Here is a 14,611-nt window from a genome sequence, read left to right on the forward strand (position 1 = left end):
TCCAAGTTTTCTGCTGCAAGCGTGTGACAGCCAGCTGGCAGAGCAGCTGCAGGCTCAGGTCATCTGGGGAGCCAGATGACCATAACTCTCTCAGATAATATATTCAAAGGTCAAAGGGCCTCTGGCTCTTACTTTAAACAAGTGTGTTTGGTCACCAGGGGTTCCATTGACCAGTGGGCAGCAGAACATGCTGGTAAATTGCAGATACCTTAATTAAGCTAAACCCCACAAAATACAGCCTGAACCACAAGAAGGTATTTTAACGTCATATTTTAACATCATATTCAAACCCTTGCAAACCATGCCTCCTATATACCACAGTTCTGCTTATGAGCCTTTCAAGGAGAGCTTCTCTCTCTCTCTCTCTCTTTCTCTCTCTCTCTCTCTCTCTCTCTCTCTCTCTCTCTCTCTCTCTCTCTCTCTCTTCTTTGAAGAAATGAATTCACTTGAATGCCTGTACAGGTACAATACAGATCAACTTCAGTTTTCATTCCAGAGGTGCACACATCTGGACTTGTGAAGTGGCTCCGTGGGTAAAGGCGTGATGACATGAGTTTGATTCCTGGGATCCACACGATGGAAGGAGGAAACTGACTCGCACAAGCTGTCTCCTGACCCCCCCTCCCTCCCCAAACACACACACAAGAATTCAGATGTATGCACATGATAAATAGAGAGATCTAGGGTCCAGGGAGATGGCTCAGTGGGTAAAGGCATGAATTACCAAGCTTGACAACCTGAGTTTAATCCATAGGTCCCCGGTAGAAGGAAAAATACTACTCCCCACAAGTTGTCCTCCGACTGCCACATGTGCACTCTGGTATACAAGCACACAAAGTAAGTTAAAGTGTAATGAAAATAACATAAAATAAAATAAAATAAAATAAAATAAAATAAAATAGATGGGCTGATAATCCTGAGGTTCCCTCTGCCCCTCGTGGCCTGGTGGGTGACTATTGCTCTATAAACACCCAGGGACCCCTCCTCTGGGTCAGACACTGAGCGGGGCTCTGGACCCAGTGAGATAAAATGCCCTGTTTGGAGAGCAGCTCATCATCTTTTATTAGCTACTTGCCAGAATCCAGAAAATGAGAAACGTCCTATATGCATGGAGCAGACGTGAATTCTGAAAAACAAAGACAGCCCTATCAATTCCCCAAGGAAAACAAATGCCATGCATTTGTGGTGCTTAAAAAAAAGAGAGAGAAAAGAAAAGAAAAGAAAAGAAAAGAAAAGAAAAGAAAAGAAAAGGTATTCTCATTTATTTCGATTTGTGTGTGTGTTTGTGTGCACACACTAGAGCATGCACACGAGCATGTGACTGTGTATGTCTGTGCCCTCAGAAGCTAAGAGAGGGCATTGGGTATCCTCTATCATTTTCCATCTATACATTTGAGTCAGGGTCTAAACTGACCCAGAGGCTCAAGTTTTCTAGCCTAGGCTGAAAGCCAGCAAGCCCCAGTGATCCTCCACCCTTGGAGCTGGGGTTACAGACTTGTATATACTAGACTCCCAGCTTGTTACATGAGTGCTTTGATCTGAGCTCCAGGCCTCAGAATTGTGCTGCAAGCTTTCTTAGCTATCTCTCCAACTGCCTTGTCATGTTTCTGATAACTGACTGCCTTTAATGAGAAAACCTGTCTTCTGTGCTCTTAGTGGGAAGGACCCCAGCAAACAGAAGCCCTGGACTAGGGTCAGGGAGATGGCTCAGAGGGCAAAGCGTTTGCTGTACAAGTGTGAGAATCACATGCACCCACATAAAAGCCAAACACAGCGGCAGTGCACCTCTGTCTGTGTAACCCCAGCAATGGGGGAGCAGGATAAATACTGGCAAGTCCTAGGGCTTCTGGCCAGTCAGCCATCCTAGCTTACATAGCCAGCCCCAGCCTCATTGGAGACCCCATCTCAAAAAGAAAAATAAGGTGGAAATAGAGATAATGATGTGGACTCCATGCATGCAGTAAGGAGTATACAGCTCACTGCTCACATGTACACCCAGGAACAAAGTCCCAGACATTGGGTCCCCTTTGCTGTTACTCTAAAGTCACAGGTAAGGATCTGACATACAAAAAAGAGAATAGTTTAGTTTGGTATTATGTGCAAATGGTCAAGAAGTATGGATTTTTCTAAATTGATTTTTGTTTTATTGGTCTGTAAGACTTCTACTCAGCCCAGAGCCTCCTAAGCTTCATGAGAGAAATACTTAAGACCCTGAGTTTGAGTTAAAGGCCAGCCTGGTCTACAGAGTGAGTTCCAGGACAGCCAGGGCTACACAGAGAAACCCTGTCTCAAAAAAAAAAAAAAAAAAAAAAAAAAAAAAAAAAACAAATAAAAAAAAAAGACCCTGAGTCAATGCTTTATCATGGAGAAAACTCTCAGTACCCAAGCTGTGTGAAGCTTCTCAAGTTTAAGAAAAGAAGGCTTCTACATGCAGCAACTTTTCATTTTATAAAAACAGTTTTCTGCCCCATCGTTGGGTTTTGTATGTCCACGAGGGTAGAACAATGCTTAAAATTGGTGAAAAGTGAAATATTTATTAAAAGGTTGCTAGGTGCCTCACTTTAAAAATGTTACTTAAGGGCCAGTGAGATGGCTCAGTGGGCAGAAGCACTTGTAGCCAAGCCTAGTGACCTGGGTTCAATCCCTGAGTCTCACATAGTGGGAGAGAACTGAAGTTGTCCTCTAATTTCCATACCTGCACTTTGGCATGTGAATATATACACAGGATGGATAGATACATACATACATACATACATACATACATACATACATACATACATAAAAAACATAAACAGTGCAAAATAATCACTACTTAAAATTAAAAATCACTTTTAAATTTACTATTTTATAAGTGAATCATAAAAATAAACCTTTTAGTTCTCCATAGCATATTTCAAAGCAAAAGAAGGCAGATTTTTTTCCTTTCTCTCTTTTTTTCTCTCTTTCTTTCTTCCTTCCCAGTAAAGACCATTGGGGCATTTCCTTCTACTTGACTCATCTGTGTTCCAATAATGACCCCCAACAGTTGGCACTCTGATTAGATCCTCCCAGAAGGCCAGCTCCTGATTTTTAACAGTCACACAGGACAATTTCTCATTAACCCCAATTGCCCCCCCTCCAACACATGTGCATCTGTCTTGCAAGGTGAGCCTGCAAGGCTCTTATTAATATGTCACAGTTACTCATCAACCCTTGACCCATTTTCCCAGGTTGATTTTGCAAGTTCAGTAGGTCAGTCAGCCACACTGGCCCAGAAACTCCCAGATTGGTGGCAGGTGTCTCTCCCAGCAGCGAGGTGACATGACAACAACGCTAATCAGTGGGCTAGGGATAGGAGCCCCAGGCTTTGTGAGCTCACAGAGATGAAGCCATTGTCCTCGAGGTCCTTCAATGGAAAGACTGAGAGAATCACAGTGTAAATCAAAAGATGGGAAAACAGGACCTGGGAGCAGAGGCAAAACAACCCTGGTGTGATTTTGCCTGGAGAGGAGAAAGCCAGTTCGAGGGGTCAAGTGAGCCATAATAGTGGAGGTGCCATTATGCCATGAATAAGGCCAGCTGTTCAACCATGTCAAAGGAGAAGAAAGGGAATAGCCCGGAATGGAAAACAGATGCAAACTTCAATGTGAGAAATCTGTTTAACATAAGTGGGAGATTTCACATAGTAAGGGCTATAAAGAGCCTCAGGTACTTGACAGGATAACACATTTCTTACAGAAATTTTAACAAGAAGATTTTTGTAAAAAAAAAAAATTTATTTTTGTCATGAGCTTTGAGATCAATTTGCCTAAATTCAGAGAAAGAATTGGGGGGTGGGGGGGGAGGGAGTTGCCCGGGCAGTGGAGAGAGGCTCAAACACTAAAGGGCCTGCTGAGCAAAACAAATCCAAGGGAGAACATCTGAGCTCAGATCCCAGCACCCATGGACAAAGCTTGGTCTGGTAGAGCTCAGCTGTAGCCCCAGTGCTGGGGAGGAGGGATGGATGTCCTCATGCGAGGTGGCCATCTAGCCTTGCTGAACCAGTGAGCTTCGGATCTAGTGTCATATCGGTCTGAATAAATAAGATGTCGAGTGACTGAGGAGAATGTCCACAGTCAACCCATGGCTTCTACATGCCTATGAACACATACATGTACACAGGCATCCAGATAGACAGACACACATACACACAAACATGTGGATACCCACTTCATTTAAACATGTGCGGTGTAAGACCTTGTGCCTCATTCACTGGACTCAACAGGCAGCAGTCTCTGAGAGGAAGATGTTAGAGACTGCCACACCTAGAATTGCTCTTTGGTGATTTTATGGGGACTGTCTCTGTGGCTAAGTGATTGACAAGTCCCTTAGGGGACAGACATCTGATTCCACTTCTGCATCAATCAACTATGAGACACCACTGAACTTGCCCAGAATCTCAATTTGTCTCCCTGTCAAAGAAACAATAGGTTTCGTCTTCTAGGATGGCTTGGAGAGCCAAGAAAAACAAAAAAAAAGTCAAAAAACACTCAGACCCCAGGTGAGATGTTTAGTCTCCGTTGCCAACTTGAAGAGGGGTAGACTCACTGAGGAGACAGGCTCCAGGGCATTCCTGTGGGGACTGTCTCTATTACATTTACTAAGGTGGGAAGACCCACCATGGTTGCCAGGATACCCTCAAACCGTGAGCCCAAAGCAACCCATTCTTCCTTACAGTGCTTTTCTTGAGGTGTTCCTTCACAACAATAGGAAAAATGACTAAGGCACCAGGCATTCCTCCATCGTAATTCAGACTTCAGAGCTCCTCCAAAACAAAAGAGCCAGGTTCTTGGAACATTTTCAATGAACTGGCTCACTCATATGCAGCCTCAAGGAGGATCTGGGTTAGCTGATTGATATCCAGGGTGAATTTCAGAGAGGCTTCTCTTCTATGTTCATCTTTCCTGGTCTCTGCCTAATACAAGACAGAGCTGGGTGGCATATGGCAGCTCACACAGTGCCTTCACCCAAAGGTGGCTTCTCGAGTTCTGAGCTTCTCAGTGGGAAATAGCTCTTCACCAACTCCCGAAGTAACAGAATCAGAAGAGCCGGCCATACAATGTGCTTGCAATGGGTAACTTTGAAACAAGAATTTTAAAAAGACAAATATAATAAATAAATATAAGTAGTACAGTATAGGAATGAAGCTGTGGAATTTTGTACCCCTCAGCATAGGTTCAGGCTGAGGACATAGTTAATTCCAGGCAAAAGAAAAAAGAAAAACTTTTTCCAGTAGTCTCATCTCTCTACAGAGAAAACATCACTCCACGTGAATACAGGGGATAAGCAGCGAGCTCAGGCTTAAGCTCAGGCTTGGGCGGAAGGAGCCCAAGAGGACCTGAAGCTGACTCCTAAGACCCACATTAAAAATAAAATACAACCCTTGACATGGTGCCCTGTGCCTATAATCTCAACACTGGAGAGGCGCAGACGGGAGGATCCCTGGGGCTCCGTAGCATTGCTTATCTGGTCTGCTTGGATCAGTGAGCTCCAGGACCAATAAGAGACCTGCCTGTCTCAAACAAAAGGTGGAGAGTTTCTGAGTAACAACACCGGAAGTTGACATCTGCCTCCATAGGTGTACACACACACACCTGTACACATAGGAAGATATGTACAGGTATGCACGTGTATGTGTGCGTGTGCGCACACTCACAGAGTAAATAGCCAAAGACCGATTTGTTGTATTTCCATATTTGACAGGCTGTGGTAGATATGCTGACACTGCCTTTCACGTCTGATTAGTAGTGCTCTCCCATTACTCCTCTGCTCTGTTTCATCGTCACACCTTGTGAAGATGGGGTAGGAAAGCTCAGGGTTAAAGTGCTGCTGACAAGGGTTAGACAGGTCCGCCTACCCTCAGTCTCCTCCACAAAACCCCTAGTGGAAACAGAAACCGAGTTCATACAGAGAAAGCTGCCTTACCTGGAGCTCCAAACCACCTCACCTGGCAGCCCGTCCCCTCATTGCTGTCCCTTGTCACTCGTCATTTCCCCTGCCCCCCTCTCATTAAAGACCCGGCAAGAATGAAGCTGGTGGGTGGGTGAGAATGTTTGCAGTGAAGGCAGAAGAACCTGACTTAGAATTCCCAGCTCCTGTATAAAAAAGCCAGGCATGACTGCAGCACATACCTGTAACCCCAGCATTGTAGGGGGCTGAGTTAGGGGGAATCCCTGGGGCATGCTAAACGCCAGCCTACTTCTAGGTTCAGTGAGATCCTGTCTCAAGGGAAGAAGGTAGAGAAGCGAGTCAAAACACACACACACACACACACACACAAGCACACACATGAACACATGCATGCATATGTGCAGCATGTGAATAAACACAATGGAGCTGTGCCCTGGCTGCTCTTCTGTGCAGGACTATTTAGTTCCAAGTATGGCACAACTCTTGTTTCCAAAACGGTTCACCTGAGCCAGGCCTGCTGACTGAAATCTTTCTCTAATTCCATGGAGCCTTTTCCCCAGTCAAGGTGACACAGAGCCCTGTCCTCACCCAAACCACCTCTGCCCACTGTCTGGTGGTCTCTTCTAGCTCACACAATATTGCCCCAGCCCACCCCCTCGTTGTGAGTCTTCTTTCCATATTGCACTTGAAGTGTTGCCTAATGGTTCCCCTCCTCCCTTTCCCTCCCCCCTTCACCTCTTCAATCTGTAAAACAGCTCCCAGGTAGGAGTGAACTTGTTTATGACCCCCTAATTGGAATGCTACACACACATCTCTAATCATTACCATCAAAGTGTACTGGCAAATGAAGTCATGTGGACGAATTCCTATCCCAAGCATTCAGAAAAAGTCACCAGCACCTCACGAGGAGGTATTAAGGCACCTATCTTCCATGTAAGAAAGAATTTGTGCTTCATGTCTCAAGTAATGACAAGCTGAGGTAGACAAGACAGAGTAGCCAGAGTGGTCATCTGGAATCCAAGCTGTCGCCAAGCCATGGGTACAGAATCTGTGTTTTATGGTTTCTAGCCAACCTTCAGCTCCCCAGGCAGACTCCAACCTTACCTCTACAGAAGCAACAGACAGATCCAGCGAGCCACCTCAGTTGGGTCACCCGAATCACAGCCACCCGAACGACTTTCAGCCTTAGCCCTGTGATCTGACAGGCACTGCCAGCCCTTGCTTCCCTGTGTGTGACCAGCTTTGCTGTGCTTCCTCTTGCCTGTCAATATTTAACTACCCTGTCAAGAGCTATTACATCACCTGCACTCAATCCCACTTCTCGGACATGAGTGGGTGTGCCTGCTCTATTCAATTCAGCTCACCCTAATCAGGACCCGGTGCCCACTATTCATTCCTGCCAACATGGACTGAGTGTCTACTGCACTGGGCAGTGGGAGCTAAGAAATGAGAAATCCACTCCTCAAAGTCTAGTTCAGAGACAGATGAAATTAAACAGCCTTGTGTGGTTTTATCAGGATACAGAACCTAGGGAGACTCACCTTATAGGGTGGTGTGGGAGAGAGAGAATGTCCAGGAACAGAGCCCCCCAAAGACAGTGGCTGCAATGGTTAATACTGTCAACTTGATAGGATTGAGACAAACTTTCCTGAATGTCTGGGGGGATTTCTTAAATCAGGCTAACTGAAGTAGGAAGACCCACCCTAAGTCAGGACACTACCATTACAAAGGTTGGGGAGACAGCATAAAGTGAGAAAGCAAGATGAACCCCAGCATCCAATCCTCTCATCTTCCTGTCTGCAGATGCAGTGTGACCAGATGCCTCAAATCTAGCTGTCATGATTCCCTACCATGATGGACTGTATCCTCAAACTGAGCCCCCAAATAAACCCTTTCTCCCTTAACATACTCTGTTAGGTACTTGGTCACAGCAACCAGACAGTAATCCTTACAGTAACACTGAAAGTGACATCTCTCCTAGGCCACATTAGGAGCTGGCAACCAAAGGATGAGCTGACTACATGGAGCTATGCTCAGAGACTCGGCTCAGACACAGATTCGTTCCACAGACAGACAACATTGCCAGGGAGTAAACCAAAGAGACTGGCTACTTCACAGGGCCTCATGAAAAGTCAGCTCACCAGCTGTATCTGAAGCTGAGCATCTTGGGGCTGGGGCTGTAGCTCAGTTGGTAGAGAGACTGCCTAAGATGCATGAGGTCCTGGTCTCTATTCCCAGCTCACACAAATCAGGTATGGTAGTTCATGCCTACAGGCACTTACAAGACAGTGGCAAGAGGACTGATTACAAGTGTGGCATATTCTTGGCTGCCTGGTAAGTCTGAGGCCAGTCTGGGCTCCAGAAGACCTGGTCTGGGGCGGGGAAAGGAAAGTCTGAACATCTGAACAAAGGTGTCTCTGGGGTGCAAACTGACTACATTTTTATGGACTTATTAGTGCTACAAATGTAAGTGACTGCTCAGAGAACTGAAGTAACATAAAACTAATGAATAGAGAGATTGCCTGGGAGCCAGCAGGATGGCTCAGTAAAGACTCTTTCAAAAGCCTGAAAGGCAGGGAAAGGATGGGATGAACAGACTCCCAAGTCATCTAACCTCCACACTCACTGCGTGCACACAAACACCCACAGCCACAGAGAAGAGGAGAGGCTGAGAATAATAAGAACGGAAGTGGAGCAGGAAGGAGAGAGCCTGGAACCCATTCTTGAGATAAAGAAACCATGTGGCCAAGCCATATTCTTCGCTGGCCAAAGGGATGAGTTTAGGCCGAACCTGGCTTGGCCAAAGGTAAACGGGGCCTCTCATGTACATTCCTAGTCACTCCAGAACTTCTCTCCCATCATAGCACTGCTAACATGTAATGAATGGGCCATGGCTCTCTTAAATAATGTAGAGAGACTGGCGGAGCTACAGGGCTTCACCAAACTGCCACCTTAACTGCATTGGCTAAGCGCCGCCTTGGAGAGCTACTCATTGGGGACATTTTTGTTCTCCCTCGAAGTTTGAATTTACCACCAAAGCACAGCTCGTACATGTGCTAGTGCAGCTCTCTTTCTATACAAATTCCCCTCAGCTTCATGCTCCAGAGAACAAAGATCCCCATTTATGTGTGAACACTCAGAAGACCCCAACCACCGGGGAGCCCCTGGAGAGGCTGTCATGGAAAGTACTGGTGTATTTGAATTGCAAAACACTGCCCTGGGATGGCTGTGCATCTAATTTGGGTCCTGTTCCAAGCTCGGGAGATTATAGAAGCAGATTGCCCGGTGGGTCTTTAAAGAATTTTTATGAAGAGTTTTCTGTGCATGCTTCCCAGAGTACTCCCAAGGCCAACATCATCTGCAGCCCACTATGACAATTTAAGGATAAGGTTTGACGAGTACTAACAGACTGCCACCATTCCAATATAAATCAATGACCCATGGCTAATGCCCACCCCTTGGTTGTGGCTGCAGACATTTTTCAAGTCAATCAATGATCAAAAGCAGAAAGTTCCTTCAGGATCTGCCCATCAGCTCCGAAGAATGTGATTTGAGCCCCGTGTGCTGACAGTCCACAGTGACTGTGAAATTGTCAGGAAACTGAAGTTTCTGCACATTCAAGCATGTTGTGTCTCTTTTTGCTCTTTGTTTTCTTGGGAAAAAAAATCTTTGTGGATGTGTGTGCACAGAAACGTTCCCATGACTGCAGCCATGCACATGTGCCAAGTCAAGGCACATGGAAGTCAGGACCACCTTGGCTGCAGCTCTTCACCTTCCACTTTGCTTGAGACGGTCTCTTGTTTTCCACTGTGTATTCTCGGCTGGCTGGCTTTCAAACTTCTAGGGATTCCCTTGCCTCTACCTCCCATCTCACTGAGGGAATGCCAGATTTTCAAATGTAAGATACCAACCACATCTGGCTTGATGTGAGTTCCGAGGTTCTGAACTCAGGTCTTTATACTTGATTCATCGCTGAGCAATCTCCCCAGCCCCAGGCTCTGTTTTTAAACCTAGATTTTGTTCCAGAACCTTTTTGATGCAGTAGCATATAGCACATGTGGCATTAAGAACATCACACATTATAAATGGCATAGCTGTTGCTACTAATTGCTGAATGCCCAGGGATTTCTGCACCCAATTAGAAATGACGTGCATCATTTATCTTGTCATCTGGCTAGAAGGATGAAGTGTTCCATGACCTCTGGTCTTCTGTTTGTTTGTTTTGGTTGTGTTGTGTGAGACAAGGTCTTGCTTTGTATCCATAGTGCACCAACACATAATCCTCTAGCATCAATCTCCTGCAGCCCCAGGATAACAGGTATACACCTCCCATACCTGGCGCTCTCTCTCTCTCTCTCTCTCTCTCTCTCTCTCTCTCTCTCTCTCTAGCATGCAGTCTTGGCAGATTTTTAGCACCTCTGTGGTCTATGTCCAAACATTGTGACTATTAACTCTGGTGACTGCAGCTCTTGGCCTATTGAGGATAACTGCAAATATTATTAACATCCCTAGACCTTAATCTTGAGGAAGCTTCCCTTTTGAAAGATAAAATATGTGAAGTATGCCCCTTCTATCTCTTATATACCTATACTTATAGAATAAAAGGAGGGATTTACGTTTTAATAAGAAATTATAGAGGAGCTGTAGAGCAGAACAGTACCCCAAAGTCACTGGATTTATTTGCTCGCATTCAGTGATCTACCTCCAACTCCACATACTAGACCCAAGGTTTTGCAGTTTTTCTGAGCTTTTCTGATTCTTTGAGATCAAGTTGAGTCTTTGAAACAAACAGTACTTAAAGACAGGTTTAATAGTATGTTTCTCAATTTTTTTTAATTTTTAAGGATTGCCTATCTATATATTGTGTGTATGTGTGTGTGTGTTTGTGTGCCCATGTGTGTGTCTGTACATAAAGCGATTAGAAGACAGCTTACAGAGTCAGTTCTCTCCTTCTACTGTATGGTCCCTGGGGTCAAACTCAACCTATCATGCTTGGGTGACAAGCCTCTTGACACACTGAGGCATCTTGCTAGCTCAAGATTTTATCTTTTGATGAAAAAATTAAAACAAATATAGAAATTTAATTTCATGATTGTGGAGTTCAGAAACCCCAACACAAAACTGTCAAACAGCTGAAAAGATCTTTAACCCGGCCTCTCAATGGCTGCTGTGTAGGATCAGGTGTGTTAATGCTGCCCAGGTGTTGTGAAATGTGTACAAGCCAGGCCTCCACAAACCTCTTCATTACAGTCACCAGGACACTGGAGAGATGCCTCAGGAAGTAGAGTGCTGACTATACAAGCATCAAGACCTGAGTTTGATCCCAATAAACCTTGTCAAAGGCCCAGGTGTGGTGGTGCCTGCTTAGACTACCAGTCCTTGAGAGGAAGAGACAGGGGTAGCCGGGGGCTACCTGGCTAGCCAGCCCAACCAAATCTAGAAGTGAAAAGTCAATGAGAGTTCCTGCCTCAAAACTCAGGGTGGTTTGTTCCTGAGGAATGACACCTAAGGCTAACCTTTGGTTCCAGTGTATGTGTACACAGGTACACATTCACAAAGAGATGAATCATCTTCATTTCTGCAAAACCTCTCTCAGCTCAGGGGTAGAAAAGAAACACTATTCTTAGCGTTTGTTTAAACCGGAAGGAAGAGGAATAAGCCTCTATCAAATCCCCCACATTGTTGAAAGGATGAGCACACTCTTCAAAGCATTTTGACAAAGAAAATTGCAAGGCATATTATAATGAGCTTCTGCTAGGTCAGACGAGCATTGGTTCAGAGTCCAGGATGCCATCAAAGAGAAACTCCAGAGGAGACTGATGGTAGAGTTAATTGTCAACTTGACAGGATATGGTTACCTGGGAGACAGGCCTCCAGGCGTGGCTATGGGGGACTAACTTGATCACAGTTATGACGTGGGAGAACCTTGATTGGCACCTTTCTCCAGCTGGGACCCTGGCCTGTAAAGTGGGGAGAGGGAGCCAAGCAGCATCTAGCACCTGCCCCTCTATGTTCCTAATTGTGGATGGGATGGCACCAGTTACTTCAAGCTCCTGTGGCCATGATATCTCCACCATGATGGACTTCACTCTTGAAGAAAGCCTGTCTCCCTTGAGTTGCTATTCTCAGAGTATTTTATCATAGGAAGAAAGAAATAAATTAAAACCTAAGAAGCTTAGGAAGCCAAAAGTTTGGGTACCCTTGGAATAGATATGTTGCCTACAAATGAGCTCTACAGAAGACTAGCTTACATGATAAAAAGTAAAACAGTCTCTGTGTTTTCCACAGAGATTCTCATCCATACACATGGTTAAGCCATATTCTTAGCTCCTAATATCTGCCCATTGGAAGACTAAGCCAGAAAACCCTGAGTGACCTCAGAGTTTTCTATTCACAGTTCAAAAATTGTTACACATATAAAGAAGGGAAGGGGGGGGAAACTCAAGGGAACTTTTTTAAAATACAAGGTTTGGGCTGTCTGATAGGCACCTATATAGAGTTTGTGAAGTTGGTATTTGGAGAAAGCGGCTTCCAGGTAAGCAAGTCCAAAACAGTTTATTGGGTTGGAGACATGGGTAAGTAGTGAAGAGCACTCGAGGCTCTAGGACCCAAGTTCAGTTCCCAACATCCATGGTGGGCAGCTCACGACTGTCAAGTACTACAGATCCAGAGGCTCCAAAGCTCTCTTCTGGCCTCTGTGGGTACTACATCCATGTGTACAAACATACATACACATTCTATGCATGTGCAAGTACTCACATGCATACGCATGTGCGCACGCGCGCGCACACACACAGACACACACACATACACATACTCATCAGAAAAAAGGGACTCTGATTACAGAAAGAATATTCTAAGCTGCCAGCATAATGGGCACTGACTGGAGTCCTCTGCAAAAGAAGCAATGATGACAAAGGGAATATAGGACAATGATATAGAATAACCAAAATTTCCTTCCTGAAATAACAGATATGTTTTATTTATGAAACACACACTGTCAGAAACCAGAATTGTAAATACAACGAAAACATTTCTAATATAAATCTCTCTCTCTCTCTCTCTCTCTCTCTCTCTCTGTGTGTGTGTGTGTGTGTGTGTGTGTGTGTGTGTGTGTGTGTGTGTATGTGTGCGCGTGTGCCTGTGCGTATGCATGTGTATGTAGTGGGTGGTACTTTTGGACCCTATATGCACAGAAAATGAGCAATCATCATTTATGCCTATGAGACAGAAGAGTCATGGGAAATGACTGTGTATATGGTCACCCAGAAAACATGACAAAAAAAAAATCCCTAAAGGGAAAAAAGGAAAGGAAAAATTGCAAAAATAAAATCTAAGTGCAAAAAGATTGTTTGGACAAGTGAGGGTTGCAGGCAAAAAAGAAATCACTGTAAATTTCATATGGAAGAATGAATATGCAAAAACATTCATTCCCAAGGCCCTTAAGGAAGTGCTGTGCTACAGGATATTAACACATTATTTAAAACATCAGAACCCAAACATTAAGGTAGTTGTTACTGTAACAAAGACAAAATAGAAAGTCTAAAATTGTGAGTGATTTTACGGTGATTTTTAACAAAAGTTTGGTAAAATTAACATTTTAGATGATCAAGAAAACTATGCATTCATTAATAAATTCTGAAATTCAGTAAAATATTTTAAGACCTTTGTTTTGTAGATAGAATAAGTCCACCAGGGTGACATTTCACACAGTGTATAAACCCAAATTTTTGAAAGATATGTCCAAAAAAAGGTCTTCAAAAAAATCTAGGCTATGGAGATATGGCTCAGCAGTTTAGAGCACTGGCTGCTTGCTCTTCTTGCTGGGACCTCAGTTTGATTCTCAGCATCCACATGATAGCTCAAAACCATAAGTAACTCCAGTTCTTGGGAAGCAGATGCTCTCTTCTGACCTCGATGGTCACTTGCTTACACACATACATGTAGGCAAAACACCAATACACATAAAATACAATTAAGTAAATCTTTTTTTAAAAAAGGAATACAAAAACTAAAAATTAAAAGTGTTTTGTGAGAATGTATGAGACTGTGTTTTTGTAAATTCAGAGTAAAGGAGAGAGACTATTAAACTCAAAAGCCAAAGAAAGAAAATGATATGCAAATTACATAAAACCAATAACATTTTAAGTCAAAGCACTATGAACTAAACTAAAACAAAACAACAAGATATTTCTAATTGTTTTTGTTAGAGTATTTTATCACAACAACAGGATATAAAACTAAGACAAGATGCTATGTGAAAAAAGCAAGGTCAAGAGAAAAGTCCCTAAACAATACTAAAGGTAGAGTCATACATTCATTTAAAATATTCAACATGAATTGCTAGAGAGATTATTTAGTTGGTAAAGTGTTTGGTCTACAAACATAAGGACCTGAGTTCCACCCCTGGAACTCACAAAAATCAACACTGCTAGAAAACAGAGACACAGAATCCTGGGGTCCAGGGAGACCCAGTCTAGACAAACTGGTAAGCTCTAGATAAAAGACCTTGTAGAAAATCAGAGGTGGAGAATGACCAAAGAAGACATTCAATGTCAACCTCTAGCTTCTACTTGTATGAACAGGAGCATGTGAATACACACACATAGAGTTACTTCAATCAAGAATTAAAATATTTCATAGTTAGAAAATACTCTCAAAAGGGAAGATTTTTTTCTCTTTC

At 43.9% G+C, this 14,611-nt stretch overlaps 1 protein-coding gene across 7 annotated transcripts in view; it reads right to left on the minus strand.

Annotated features, from left to right (window-relative positions):
• Nckap5 (NCK associated protein 5) overlaps positions 1-14,611 on the minus strand; it is an 896,002-nt gene that overhangs the window by 687,258 nt on the left and 194,133 nt on the right. The window contains exon 1 of one of the 7 annotated variants that reach the window (XM_085840663.1): positions 7,033-7,334. The exons of 5 other annotated variants lie outside the window; for them this stretch is intronic. The gene's annotated coding sequence lies outside the window, so the exon portion shown is untranslated. Of the gene's footprint in view, positions 1-7,032; positions 7,335-14,611 lie in introns of those variants that run through there. One more of the 7 variants, XM_085840658.1, reaches the window with a different exon arrangement.

Source organism: Mus caroli, unplaced genomic scaffold (genome assembly GCF_978045245.1).
Source record: "Mus caroli unplaced genomic scaffold, Mus_caroli_1 scaffold_1, whole genome shotgun sequence".
NCBI classification, from domain to species: domain Eukaryota; kingdom Metazoa; phylum Chordata; class Mammalia; order Rodentia; family Muridae; genus Mus; species Mus caroli.